The sequence below is a fragment of the Lepidochelys olivacea genome, assembly GCF_965140295.1.
Source record: "Lepidochelys olivacea isolate rLepOli2 genome assembly, chromosome: 15".
In the NCBI taxonomy this organism is placed as follows: domain Eukaryota; kingdom Metazoa; phylum Chordata; order Testudines; family Cheloniidae; genus Lepidochelys; species Lepidochelys olivacea.
Window position 1 is genome coordinate 12,993,236 of NC_140425.1, and position 14,575 is coordinate 13,007,810.

Here is a 14,575-nt window from a genome sequence, read left to right on the forward strand (position 1 = left end):
GTTTGAGTTTTGCTAAACTCAACATTCTGGAAGGCCACAAAATACCACTGGAAAACCTTAACTCTGCATTAGCCAAGGTTTTTGTCAGTGAAAAAAGGAAATAAGATGGAATGGGTTGTGTGACGGTGCCCCCCATAAGGCTTTATGGAAATATGCTTATGAATATATATGACATAAATGGAATTTGTTCTATGCTACATATGCCATGTAACATATCTATGTAAAGGTGATAATCTACTGAATCTATTAATCCTATTTGAATGCATGTATCATTTTTGTATTCAAAGTTATGAATATTGGCCCTGTACTGGCTTGATTTCTAAATAACCTTAGTAGAGCATTTGGTCAGTTCCTGGAGAAAGGAATTCTCAAAGTTAAGTGCCCAATCAAGAAGCACTTAAGGAACAATGCATCTTGGAAGGCTCCAATCCACATAAGAAGTCTTCCCGGAGACAGTCCAGATACCACGTGGGCAATGGCTTCTGCCTATAAAAACGGTGAGTCGTGTGTGGACATGTGACTGGCCCAGGTGACTTCAGAACTCCATCTTGGAGCTGGACTTTGCATAGGAGAGAGGAGGGGGTCTCCACCCACAAGAGAAAGTCTATTTAAGCCTGTGGGAGACCCCTCCATTTTGTCTTCAGCTAGCTAAGGGGGTAGTCTTTCCACCGGCAAGGATACCTGAAAGAAACTGGAACAAAGGACAGTAACTACAGGGGGTGTGAGTGATTGTTGGACCCAGACTAGAAATAGACTAGTCTGTAAAAGAGAGCTTATTGGAACTGGTGAGGATTTTATCTCTATTCAGTTTGATTAGACATAGACTTGTGTGTTTTATTTGATTTTGCTTGGTAATTCACTGTTCTGTCTGTTACTACTTGGAACCACTTAAATCCTACTTTCTATATTTAATACAATCACTTTTTACTTATTAGTTAACTCAGAGTATGTATTAATACTTGGGGGGCAGCAAACAGCTGTGCATATCTCTGTATCGGTGTTATAGAGGGCGAACAATGTATGAGTTTACCCTGTATAAGCTTTATACAGGATAAAATGGATTTATTCAGGGTTTGGACCCCATTGGGAGTTGGGCACCTGAGTGTCAAGGACAGGAACATTTCTGTAAGCTGCTTTCGGTTAAGCCTACAGCTGTTAGGGGACGTGGTTCAGACCTGGGTCTGGGTTTGCAGCAAGCTAATGGGCCTGGCTCAAACTAGGCAGGGCACTGAAGTCCTAAGCTGCCAGGGCAGGAAAGCAGGGGTAGAAGTAGTCTTGGTACATCAGGTAGCTGCTCCCAGGGGGTTTCTGTGATCCAACCCGTCACAGGTTGGATATCCCATAAATTCTGTAAGGAATATAAAGGACCATGGTAATGCAGATAGATCCTTTTCAAGTGCTGGGTTGATAGAGGAGGGAAGGGATAGTGAATCTGTCTTGTGTAGGTGTTGGGGTTGTGGAAGGGAGGGAATGGGGTCTTTAGTTTTCAGGCATTGACATAGAAGCAAGGCAAGAGAGACTGCAGTCTCTCCACTGCAATTCTTGGGAAGGGAGGGAAGAAGAAGTGATAAGGAGAAGGAGAAGTCAGAAGTGGGAATGGGAAGGAGAGTTGGCTTTCCAAAGCACATGGGTGGAGAGCTGGGGTAACTTTTCAAGGCACTAAAGAGCAAGGGTAAGGGACTTTTCAAGGTGCTTCTTCTATGGAAAGCCTCTCTTCTGTTTAGAGAAAAAAAATCTCTTCAAAGACAAAATGCTACTAGGCAACATGAATTTAGAACAGTTGAATGATGAGGCTGCTCGTGATGAACTTGGAAAACTCAGAAGTAGGTCAAGTTTTAAACTATATGAGAACAAAGACATTAACATTTCACAGAGGACGCTTTCTTGTTCTGGTGGTAAATTAAAAACTGGAGGAATAAATGCAAAGGCAGTTGATATAAAACTGAGTGGGAAACACTCCAACAGGATTATTGCATCACCCTGTCATGACTGCATTACTCAGGACTCTCCATCACTGAGACATGACTACATCACTTTTTCTGTTAGAAAAACATCCACCACCTCTTCTGTATCACAGCACAGTACCCAGGAGCCTTCATCACCAAGACATGACTGCATCACCTCTGCTATAGCACTGTATAGCATCAGGGAGCCACTTGCAGTGAGTGGGTGATCTCTGCTGTATTTTAGCCAAAGTATTGAGTGACTGAGTTCTTGACTATTCTGATTCCATCATGAACCTCATCATTCCTGCTGGCTTTTATTTCTTTTCTTTTCAAACCATTGCCACCCAAGTGTTTTCCCTCTTTTATTCACAGGTACAGCTCCCCTTGTGAACCATCAGCAAAGTCATGGCTTCAGTTCTCTCACCAGATATTACTGAAGGGAACTGCCAGGTTGTCCCATTGGCCTCACTCACTGTTACACAGAGCTCGCTTTCCCAGATGTCACTCATGAGATCTGTCACTGTCATCCAGGGTAATTTGTGAGAAACAAAAGAACAAGTTTCCGTAGTTCATGTTTCTTTAAACGCTCCATTTCAGGAGTCCAGCATCAAATGATACCCTCATTTTATTCCCCATAGTTCTGCTCCTTGCACACCAAGGAGACCGGCTTCGGAGACCTGCTTCCCAGACCTTGCCTGTCTCTCTCCTACAGCATCAGATTCATACTCCCTCCCTCCCTGTTGTTCTTTTCTTCTCTTTAATCCTGACTCTTCCCCTGACTCCTGGCCCTGCTGTGAAATTCCCCCATCGCTCATCACGTCTCAGGCAGACACTGCGGCTGCCCCATTCACACAGCCCCATTTCTCTAAGCAAGGGCTCTCAGGCTCTCACATGCTTGTTTTCCTGCAATTCAGAGGGTCTTATCCCCTGTTATCTTGTGTTTAGGGCAGGCCCTTCCTTAGTGAGGGTCCGTTTGTCCACTAACAAGGCCCACACAAGCAAAGCAAGTTGCTTCTGGAACCTCTCTTTTGGAGGCCTGTCATAAATATAAAGGGAAGGGTAACCACCTTTCTGTATACAGTGCTATAAAATCCATCCTGGCCAGAGGCAAAACCCTTTCACCTGTAAAGGGTTAAGAAGCTAAGGTAACCTAGCTGGCACCTGACCCAAAATGACCAATGAGAGGACAAGATTCTTTCAAATCTGGAGTGGTGGTGGGGGGAAATAAAGGGTAAGTCTGTCTGTGTGATGCTTTTGCCGGGAATAGATCAGGAATGCAGACTTAGTAAGTAAGCGAGCTAGAAATGCGTTAGATTTCCTTTTGTTTAATTGCTGGTACAATAACCTGTGCTGGAGGGAATGTATATTCCTGTTTTTGTGTCTTTTTGTAACTTAAGGTTTTGCCTAGAGGGATTCTCTATGTTTTGAATCTGTTTATCCTGTAAGGTATTTACCATCCTGATTTTACAGAGGTGATTCTTTTACCTTTTCTTTAATTAAAATTCTTCTTGTTATGAACCTGATTGCTTTTTCATTGTTCTTAAGACCCAAGGGTTTGGGTCTGTGTTCGCCTGTACCAATTGGTGAGGATTCTTATCAAACCTTCCCCAGGAAAGGGGGTGTAGGACTTGGGGGGGGATATTTTGGGGGAATACGTCTCCAAGTGGGCTCTTCCCTGTTCTTTGTTTAAAACGCTTGGTGGTGGCAGCATAGGGTTCAAGGACAAGACAAAGTTTGTATTTTGGGGAAGTTTTTAACCTAAGCTGGTAAGAATAAGCTTAGGGGGTCTTTCATGCAGGTTCCCATATCTGTACCCTAGAGTTCAGAGTGGGGAAGGAACCTTGACATGGTGGCAGAGCGGTGGGATCATTTTGAACCAGAAGCACAGCAGGATTTTAAAAGGTGATTGCAGCTGTAGATTCTGTCTCTCTGCCTGGGAGACAGAGCAGCAGGCAGAGGCTGCTCTGTAGGCTGAGAACCACTATCAGAGAGGAAAAACAAAAGGAAATTTAACGCATTTCTAGCTAAACTTCTTACTAATTTAACAGGAGTTGTAAGTCTGCATTCCTGATCTGTTCCCGGCAAAAGCATCGCACAGACAGACTGAACCTTTGTTTCCCCACCCTCCAGATTTGAAAGAATCTTGTCCTCTCATTGGTCATTTTGGGTCAGGTGCCAGCTAGGTTACCTTAGCTTCTTAACCCTTTACAGGTGAAAGGGTTTTGCCTCTAGCCAGGAGGGATTTTATAGCACTGTATACAGAAAGGTGGTTACCCTTCCCTTTATATTTATGACAAGGCCCCACATCCCATGAGAGTTCTGGAACTCAACTGAGATATCCCTTATCTTCCTCTCCAGCAGCAGGACCAGAGAAAGGGGTGTCAGCTCACTGTCAACCCCATCTTTTCCCCTCAGCAAAAGAGGAGGCAACTCATGGCCAGATTTCCCCATTCTAGCAGTTTGGCACCTGCAAAGCACAAGGGTGGCTTTGTCTCCTATTGTCATTCCCTGCTTCTGGCTCCAGTCTCTCCTCTGGGGAAGTTGAGGTAGTGCTTGGAAAAAAGGTACATGGCAGGTCTCCTGGTTCCTGACCTGCCCATTATCAGGGCTTGGATAGCAGAAATTTCCTGCAGGGAGACTGAAGGACTTGCCCCTATAAGGGTACACTATCATCTCCATCACACATCAACTAATGGGCCACAAGCTCACATTGAAAGCCAAGCGAGCAAGGAAAATGGTATGCACAAAAGAGGCTCAGGGCACCAGTGTCTCCGTTTCTCCATCCTCTTGAGAGTTTCTGTGAAATATGCATTATTCTAGCTCACACAGAGATGGACTTTTTTGGGTGCATGTGGGTAAGGGGTAGGGACTTGTTTGTTTAGCCTCCCTGTCCCCAGGCTACTGCCCTTTGAGAGAGAACAGTGTGTTCTTTGCTCCTGGCAGCCACACTCAACCTGACACAGTTGGTTTGGTGGGAGCCACAGAGCAGGCAGGGATGACTCATTCTGCCTCAATGGCTCATTCAGGAGCTGCAGGGAGAAGCTATTTATAACCAGCCCTTTCAGGTTCAGTGCAGCAGCATCTACAACACAGGGAAGGGGGGGGGGGATTTTTCAGTTACAAATATAAACACTACAGTGCCTCCAGAGGCACCCAGCGAGCAGCTGACCTCAGCCACTCCTCTATCCCAGTCCCTTTGCCCAGCTCTCTGCATGTGTTTTTGTCCCACCTTGGGCTCTACCCATAACCCATGTGCACAAAACACAGACTCTTGCCATTAGTCTAGCTGTCACCCATTCTGCCTGTCAGTGATCCTAGCAAACTCACCTCACTCTGTCTTGTCATTGAAGCAAGTTTCTTCCCTAGATGGTCTCAAACAATCATCATACCAACAGGAAACCCCATCTAAAACCCTCTGAGGTAGGGTTGCCAACATTGTATTTAAAAAATGAACTGTTTTCTCCGCATACCCGCCCCACTCCTCATCCCGATATTATTAATTATTAATAATAAATAATAAGCAGTTCTTGTAGGAGCAGGGTTTTATAATTGTACTATAAGAATAGAGGTACTAATGTATGTCTTGATTTCATTTTAAGAATGACCCTCTGGGACACTGGTAGGAATTCATCTGAAAGACTGCCAGTGTCTATACTGATGTTAAGGCAGGGACAGACCAGAACAATCCTTTTATGACTGATTTATAGTCACCCTTTTGTTTTAGGATAAGTATAATGTCTACTATGGTTTCCTATATGTATTACAAATTAGGCACTCTAGTTAAATATACATTTCTTTGTTTTAAGGTTTAGTGAGTATAAGACAGGATTTTGTATTATGTCTATGATAAATAAATTAGAGAAATGTTGAGGGCCTGAAGCCCCAATGTGAATTGTTTTAGTTATAAGATTTAGCAAGACTTAATTTGCAATGTTTTAGAGTAACAGCCGTGTTAGTCTGTATTCACAAAAATTAAAGGAGTACTTGTGGCACCTTAGAGACTAACCAATTTATTTGAGCATAAGCTTTCGTGAGCTACAGCTCACTTCATCGGATGCATCACGAAAGCTTATGCTCAAATAAATTGGTTAGTCTCTAAGGTGCCACAAGTACTCCTTTAATTTGCAATGTATTCTGCATACCTTTAGAGGATTTCTGTGAGAGACTGTTTTGTGTAAATGAGGAATGCATGCATCAGGAAAAGATAAGGTGTGAAAGCCATCACAAGTGTCCAGATGGTCAAGGAAAAAGTGAGAGACTTGGAAACACCAGGAGACAATCAGAAATATCCATTGTATCCGAGAATAAACATGTTAGCAGCTTTGAGGACGTCAGAGGTGAGGCAGGCACCCCCGAAGGCAAGACAACAAATAGGAGATAACGATGGGAAGCCTGACAATAACCATCAAATGATAACAGCAGAAACCCCCAAGCTTAACACCACTTAAGGACTAACGATTACAGGATGACATTGCAAAATGCATGGACTCAAATGGGAATTTACAACTATAAAGATAGGGTGTTTTGCCATGGAACTCTGGGTTCAGTCCTGCAAAACCTCAGAGCATTGGATCCCGACCGATGGAACCCAGCTCCTCACTCTTGTTTAGTCTAACTGGCCATTAGATTGACTTGAGCTACAACAGATTAGTAACTATAAAAACATCAACTGGCAGGACTGTGTGCATGATGTATGTGTGTGTGACTGAAAAGCATATGCTAACTGTTGTATTTTCAATAAATATGGTGTATTTGCCTTCTTTCTTTTATAAAAGATCCCGTGTGCTTTGTGTAGCATAACACTCTCCTACATTCACCATAAGTATTTCTTGCTGCTTTTTGCAGCACTCGGCAACTCCAAATCTTGTTGTACAGAGATGAAAAAATAAGGGATGTCCCTTGTAATAAAGGACTGTTGGCAACCCTAGAGTGTCCCTTGTATAAGGGCTAATGCTGTAATTTATGGGATTCCTGAGTTATTTTCCTGACCCTGCCACAGACTCAATTTCCCCATATGTTAAATGTGGACAATGATACCCATCTTTGCTTAGCATATTGAGATCTATGGATGAAAAGCACCCCCATGTTGTTGTTTTACCAGAGAAAGGGCCACAGACTAATAAGAAATCACATCACATAATAGCAGGGGACAGCATGTTCAAGAGAAATATTTTCTATAAGCATCTACCTGTCTAGATCTAAATACTTCTGTGGCATGCATCATGGAGATTCTGAGCATGTTTCAGGATTCTGAATTTTTGTTAAAATAAATGGTTTTGATTTGTCTGTTCTCTAAGATGCTTTTGAAGTCAAGTCTGCAACAACCCAATGAGCTCCTTTTGCCTTGATATTGAGTGTGTCCCTTACCATACTCTTAAACCAGCGTACGTATTGGGAACAACACAGAGATCAAAGAGCTGCATGGCTCGCATCATTCTGGAACCCCTTCCCACAGATTCTGCACTTTTCAGCTGGCTCTGCAGAATCACTTCACCATGGGCCTCCTCTCTTTTCCCATTCTCACCTCTTTGTTTCTCATGTCCATTCCCACCAACAAGACCACTACTCCTTCATTGTGTATAGCCATTATACAGTGCCAGTGCCTCCATAGGCCATCTGGCACATCCACAGCTGCTAAATCTATACCAGCAGGCCATCTGCTCTTCAGAGTTCCCCCAGCTGCCCAACTCCCTTCACTGCTGCTCCCTTACCTGGCTGCCTTAAATCATTGCACCCTCAATCTTCTGGGCTTATTGGTCCTATTAGTAGTGTCATTTCATTAATAGTCTTGGCCCTGAAGCCATAAAATAAATAACTGACTTGTCCCTGTTTTCCTATCAGTTAACTATATGAATAGCACACACTTATAAAATAACCAAACAGTGATGCTGCAGGAATCATTCCTTTCCCAGTGTCCAACTATGAAGTTTCTGGTGGAGACCAGTAAATGTAAAAAGATCTTGTATTCTTCAGTGGCTGACCAGGGCTTGCATTGGGCTGATGAGCAGTGGTGTGGCAGATCAGCACATCTCTCAAGCTGCTATCTTCTTCCAAATCTCAGCTTTCACTTTTTAAAAAAATCAGGGCTTTGTCTACACTTAAAATGCTGCAGCAGCAGAGCTGCACCACTGTAGCTCTTCAGTGAAGATGTTCTTTGCCAACAGGACAGAGCTCTCCCTTCAGCATAAAAACCTACCTCTGCAAGCAACAAAAGCTTTGTCTCTCGCCAACACAGAGCTGTGCACACGAACGCTTATGTTGGTGTAACTTATGTTGCTTATGTGGAATAATCACACCCCTGAGCGACATAAATTTTGCCAACATAGGCTGTAGTGTAATCCTAGCCTAAGTGCTATCTGCATCAGGAGTTAGGTTGGTATAACAGCATTGCTCAGGGGTGTAGTTATATCAAGATAAATTGCTAGTGTAGACCAAACCTCAGTGTCTGTCTGTGATAGTTGCAGAGAGAAACTAAAAAATGTGAAATAAGTAACTGATGCAGAAGTGTTTACATGAGCCTGCAGAGAGGTTGGGACAATATCTCTGATAGATGGGAACTGCACCATTCATTTCAGTGAGGTGTTAACTCAGATGACTAGTGATGATAAATTAAATGTCAACACTATTAGCTATTTCATTTCTCGACTCATCTTGCATAGGCCATGAGATAGCACCCGGAGCTGTCCTTGGCCCATGGTCGCAGGATTATCCTTTCCAGCAGCTGTCTTGCCCATTTCCCCTTCTCTGCCCTGAACATGAGCTGGCACTTACCTCACCTGTTTCAGACCAAGTACTCCCTGCATATCTCACCATCTTCTCTTTGACTTCGGGTTGATGACACTCTTCAGGAAAGCTCAGCAGTTGACAACTACCCCCATCCAAGCCCAAGAGGCCACGATCTAAGTGCCAAGTGTGAGTTGCCCCTGGTCAGTCTCCATGATCCCAGAGTTGTCAGGGCCATGGAGGGGAGATCAAGATTGTGTGCATGTCAGAGGCTCAGGAAGGATTTACCTTCCTGCAATTCCAATTGCTTGTTTTCTATCTGGGGAAAATCCCTTTTGACAGCCTGGGCGGAGAGCTTCTAATTCCCGTCTACGGCTCATTTTTCACTTCAATCCCTCAGCGAAAGGATTTTAATGCTTGATAGATTCAAACTAAATTATTTCTGTTACTGTGGCTTTACAAAAGCCTCTAGGGTGTGTGTGTATGCAGGGGAGGAGGGCTGGGGCTTTTTTTTGTTACATTCCAATAAGCCCCCTCTCCAAGGGAAATGCAGTTCATTTCTTCATTTAGGAGCTTCTTACTGATGATCCCTCTCATGTTGTCTTTCTGGCTCTTAGATCACAACAGTGCCCATAGAAGAGCTGTCATTTCAGGGGCAAATCAGTGTCCCTTTCCTCTACTCCACACCAGTATTTCTAGTACAAATTTCTACAAAAATAAAACAACCATCAGGATGTGCTCCAGGAATGGCACTGGAGTGGTGGTTGGCTGGGTGGACATGTGCATCTTCCACAGCCCTTGCCTCTCATAACAGGACTCTTTGTAGGGAACAGGGAAGTAGCACTGGTTATGAGACTAGCAATTACAGCCTGGTACATGGCATCACCTTAGCTGAGTTCTATTCCTATTTCTGCCATTGACTCACTATGTGACCGTGGGCAGGTCATGTCCTCTCCTGTGCCTAAGTTTCTCTTACTGTAAAATAGGGATCATGATGTCTGTCTCACAGCAGGAGCAGTGGTTGTGAAAATTAATCCATGCTTCTAAAGTGTTTTGAGATCCTCAGATGCATGGGACTATAGAAAGGGAAAGTATTGTTATTTATTCCAGTCCCAGGTTCTCCCATCAACAAAAGTCACTATAGGGAACGATGAAGGGGCACTGCCTGTGAGAGAACTTGTTCCAGGCCCAGACTTTCCCAGCGGGGGGCTCTCTAGGGAATTGTATAGCCACAAAGGCTATAGAGAACATCAGAGCTCCTCCAGTCCCAGTGTCTCCTAGAAGGTGACACTAAACTGGGAGGAATGGTAGATATGCTGGAGGGTAGGGATAGAATACAGAGGGACCTAGACAAATTAGAGGATTGGGCCAAAAGAAATCTGATGAGGTTCAACAAGGACAAGTGCAGAGTCCTTCACTTAGGACAGAAGAATCCCAAGCACTGCTACAGACTAGTGACCGAGAGGCTAGGCGGTAGTTCTGCAGAAAAGGACCTAAGGGTTTCAGTGGCCGAGAAGATGGATATGAGTCAACAGTGTGCCCTTGTTGCCAAGAAGACTAACGGCATTTTGGGCTGTATAAGTAGGAGCATTGCCATCAGATCGAGGGACGTGATCATTCCCCTCTATTCAGCATTGGTGAGGCCTCATCTGGAGTACTGTGTCCAGTTTTGGGCCCCACATTACAAGAAGAACGTGGAAAAATTGAAAAGGGCCCAGCAGAGGGCAACAAAAATGATTAGGGGGCTGGAGCACATGACTTATGAGGAGAAGCTGAGGGAGCTGGGATTATTTAGTCTGCAGAAGAGAAGAATGAGGGGGGATTTGATAACTGGTTTCAACTACCTGAAAGGGGGTTCCAAAGAGGATGGATCTAGACTGTTCTCAGTGGTACCAGATGACACAACAAGGAGTAATGGTCTCAAGTTCAGTGGGGAGGTTTAAGTTGGATATTAAGAAAAACCTCTTTCACTAGGAAGGTGATGAAGCACTGGAATGGGTTACCTAGGGAGGTGGTGGAATCTCCTTCCTTAGAGGTTTTTAAGGTCAGGCTTGACAAAGCCCTGGCTGGGATGATTTAGTTGGGGATTGGTCCGGCTTTGAGCCGGGGGTTGGACTAGATGACCTCCTGAGATCCCTTCCAACCCTAATATTCTATGATTCTATAAGGCATCTGTTGGGTAAGTAAAATACATTTTCAAAATGAAATCAGTACTATTTGCCCAATTATAACGTGATACAGAGTGGCATTTCTCTGGTAATAACAACAAGCTGAGGCCATCAGAGGTGCTGTTTCCTGGACAGTGGCAGGAGAGATGACCTGGTTTCTAGGGGAGATGATTGTCTGCTCATTCGAACACTCTGTGGAAGATTTTTTCTTTCTTTCTTTTTATATATATACATATATAGAGAGAGAGAAAGAGAGAGAGTAAATAAAATGACCACAGACTGCACATGCCTAAGAGAAGGAAGACGTCCTAGTCTCTCCTCTCCTCTCCCAGGTTTCAGAGTAACAGCCGTGTTAGTCTGTATTCGCAAAAAGAAAAGGAGTACTTGTGGCACCTTAGAGACTAACCAATTTATTTGAGCATGAGCTTTCGTGAGCTACAGCTCACTTCATCGGATGCATACCGTGGAAACTGCAGAAGACATTATATACACACAGAGACCATGAAACAATACCTCCTCCCACCCCACTGTCCTGCTGGTAATAGCTTATCTAAAGGGATTATCAAGTTGGGCCATTTCCAGCACAAATCCAGGTTTTCTCACCCCCCCCCCCCACAAACTCACTCTCCTGCTGGCAATAGCCCATCCAAAGTGACCACTCTCTTCACAATGTGTATGATAATCAAGGTGGGCCATTTCCTGCACAAATCCAGGTTCTCTCACTCCCTCACCCCCCTCCAAAAACCACACACACAAACTCACTCTCCTGCTGGCCCACCTTGATTATCATACACATTGTGAAGAGAGTGGTCACTTTGGATGGGCTATTACCAGCAGGAGAGTGAGTTTGGGGGGGGGGGGTGGCGGAAGGTGAGAAAACCTGGATTTGTGCTGGAAATGGCCCAACTTGATGATCACTTTAGATAAGCTATTACCAGCAGGAGAGTGAGTTTGTGTGTGTATGGGGGTGGAGGGGGTGAGAAAACCTGGATTTGTGCTGGAAATGGCCCACCTTGATTATCATGCACATTGTAGGGAGAGTGGTCACTTTGGATAAGCTGTTACCAGCAGGAGAGTGAGTTTGTGTGTGTGGTTTTTGGAGGGGGGTGAGGGAGTGAGAGAACCTGGATTTGTGCAGGAAATGGCCCACCTTGATTATCATACACATTGTGAAGAGAGTGGTCACTTTGGATGGGCTATTGCCAGCAGGAGAGTGAGTTTGTGTGTGGGGCGGGGAGGGTGAGAAAACCTGGATTTGTGCTGGAAATGGCCCAACTTGATAATCACTTTAGATAAGCTATTACCAGCAGGACAGTGGGGTGGGAGGAGGTATTATTGTTTCATGGTCTCTGTGTGTATATAATGTCTTCTGCAGTTTCCACGGTATGCATCTGATGAAGTGAGCTGTAGCTCACGAAAGCTCATGCTCAAATAAATTGGTTAGTCTCTAAGGTGCCACAAGTACTCCTTTTCTCCTCTCCCAGTTTCTCCTCTTTTTTGTTGCTCTGTCTCATGACCTCTACATAGGTTTTTGCATTGATGCTTGAGATTTCTCCCCCTCTGCCCCGCCAAAGATATCACTTTCCAGCACCTCGTTTGCCTTTGATCACAGCCTTGCAGATGGCTCTGACATTGTGCGCATTCCCTACAGCAGTGCAAAGCCTTAATCCTTTTAATAGCTGGAGGTTTTCAGTTTAAGTCATTTATTAATATTCATTCTTAATTGTAAAGCATTTTAGTGACATCTGAAAATCTGTCTTACGTAATGTCCTTATTCACACTTGAGTCCTTCAGATCTGGAGTGCCAGGAAATAACTCCCTCTCTCTTTTGATCTCCCCGTTCTGTCATTAGTCCTTGTGCCTTTAATACACAAAGTCATTAAAAACATACAATACATTTCAAGTGTTTAAGCTCAGTTAATGTATATTTAAAAAAAAATCCTACTGTATTATGTGGAGTGTAATTTGCTGTCATGTTTGCATTTAAGTGCTGCAGCAGTCAGCAACAGGAGTAGAGTAGAAGACTCTATAAAGTCTTCTAGGGGTCTTGTTATGCAGATCTAATTCACCTGGGAAGACTTCAGATAATACTGTGAAGTATGCTATAGAAAACTATGAGATAGAAGATTTTTCACAAAGTTCTGAGTGTTGCTAACTTTCTATATGCAACAGCTCTTGGGAATGGGAGTAAGTGATAGAGAACCTAGGACTTTTAAATGGACACAAATTAGATGTCAAGAATTATAACATTCAAAAACCAGTTGGAGAATTCTTCAATCTCTCTGGTCACTCAATTACAGACTTAAAAGTGGCAATATTACAACAAAAAAACTTCAAAAACAGACTCCAATGAGAGACTGCTGAATTGGAATTAATTTGCAAACTGGACACCATTAAATTAGGCTTGAATAAAGACTGGGAGTGGATGTGTCATTACACAAAGTAAAACTATTTCCCCATGTTTCTTTTCCCCCTTACTATTCCTCACAGGTTCTTGTCAACTGCTGGAAATGGCCCACCTTGATTATCACTACAAAAGGTTTTTTTTCCCCTCTCCTGCTGGTAATAGCTCACCTTACCTGATCACTCTTGTTACAGTGTGTATGGTAACACGCATTGTTTCATGTTCTCTGTGTATATAAAATCCCCCTACTGTATTTTCCACTGAATGCATCTGATAAAGTGAGCTGTAGCTCATGAAAGCTTATGGTCAAATATGTGTTAGTCTCTAAGGTGCCACAAGTACTCTGTTTCTTTTTTAGAGAGTTAGGGATCCTGGGGACTAGGAACCAATAGCTCACTTATTTTTATAGATATTCCAGCAAGGCACTGAGCCAGGCAAAGGGGGAAAGGATCCTAGCTGGTCCAGAGTCATAATGAGCCTTGTTCAGTTCATCCGATGAAGTGAGCTGTAGCTCACGAAAGCTTATGCTCAAATAAATTGGTTAGTCTCTAAGGTGCCACAAGTATTCCTTTTCTTTTTGCGAATACAGACTAACACGGCTGTTACTCTGAAACTTGTTCAGTGTGAAGTTCTTAGGTCTGCTTTGAACTCCCTGAAGATGATTATTCCTTTCCTGACTACAGTACTGAGTCTAGTTGGTTCAGTTAGCTGCCAGCCTTTTCCAAATGTCAATTGCAATGTTTGCATCTTTTAGTGAGTGCTTAAAGTAGTCTTTAAAACCAAATACTGGCCTATTCACTGTGAACCTTCCTGTAGCTGATTCGGAGACTTTCTTTAGGAGACAGGCCCAGAGCACTTTCAAACATTCCTTACCTCAGCATAGTTGAATAACAGCAGCAGTTGGTATCTTTGACTGAAAATCTGTTCTTACCAGATTTGTGGCCAAATTGTGCAGGTTTAAGTTGTTTGCATGAGCTTCTGTAAAGCATCTGAATATTTGGGTGTGTAGGGAAACTAGACTTGAACTCCAAGAGTTTGATCCTTCTCTCAGTTACACTGGTGAAAATCATGAGTAATTCCATGGAAGTCATTGGAAGCAAGTTAGTGTGAGATCAGTATCAGGCATCTTAATCTTTTGATGTTTTCCCATTATTAGTCCATGGGGGACACTACTATGTCATTGCAGAGCCTCCTTCTTCCCTTTTAAACTAGATAGTTCAAAACCAGGCTGTTGCTTCCTCTGAGCAAAAGACTCCACCACTAAAACTTGTTTTCAATAGGATGCTGTCAGATTAAGTTTGGCTCAAATCTAGGTGGTGTGTAGGGAGGAAAAA

General features: G+C 43.5%; 1 protein-coding gene across 2 annotated transcripts in view; it reads left to right on the forward strand.

The window, feature by feature from the left end:
* The first annotated feature begins 653 nt into the window (after positions 1 to 653).
* Positions 654 to 14,575, forward strand: part of CABP1 (calcium binding protein 1) — a 58,879-nt gene continuing 44,957 nt past the window's right edge. For both annotated transcript variants that reach the window (XM_084649586.1, XM_084649589.1), the window contains exon 1: positions 654 to 785. The gene's annotated coding sequence lies outside the window, so the exon portion shown is untranslated. The remainder of the gene's footprint in view (positions 786 to 14,575) is intronic.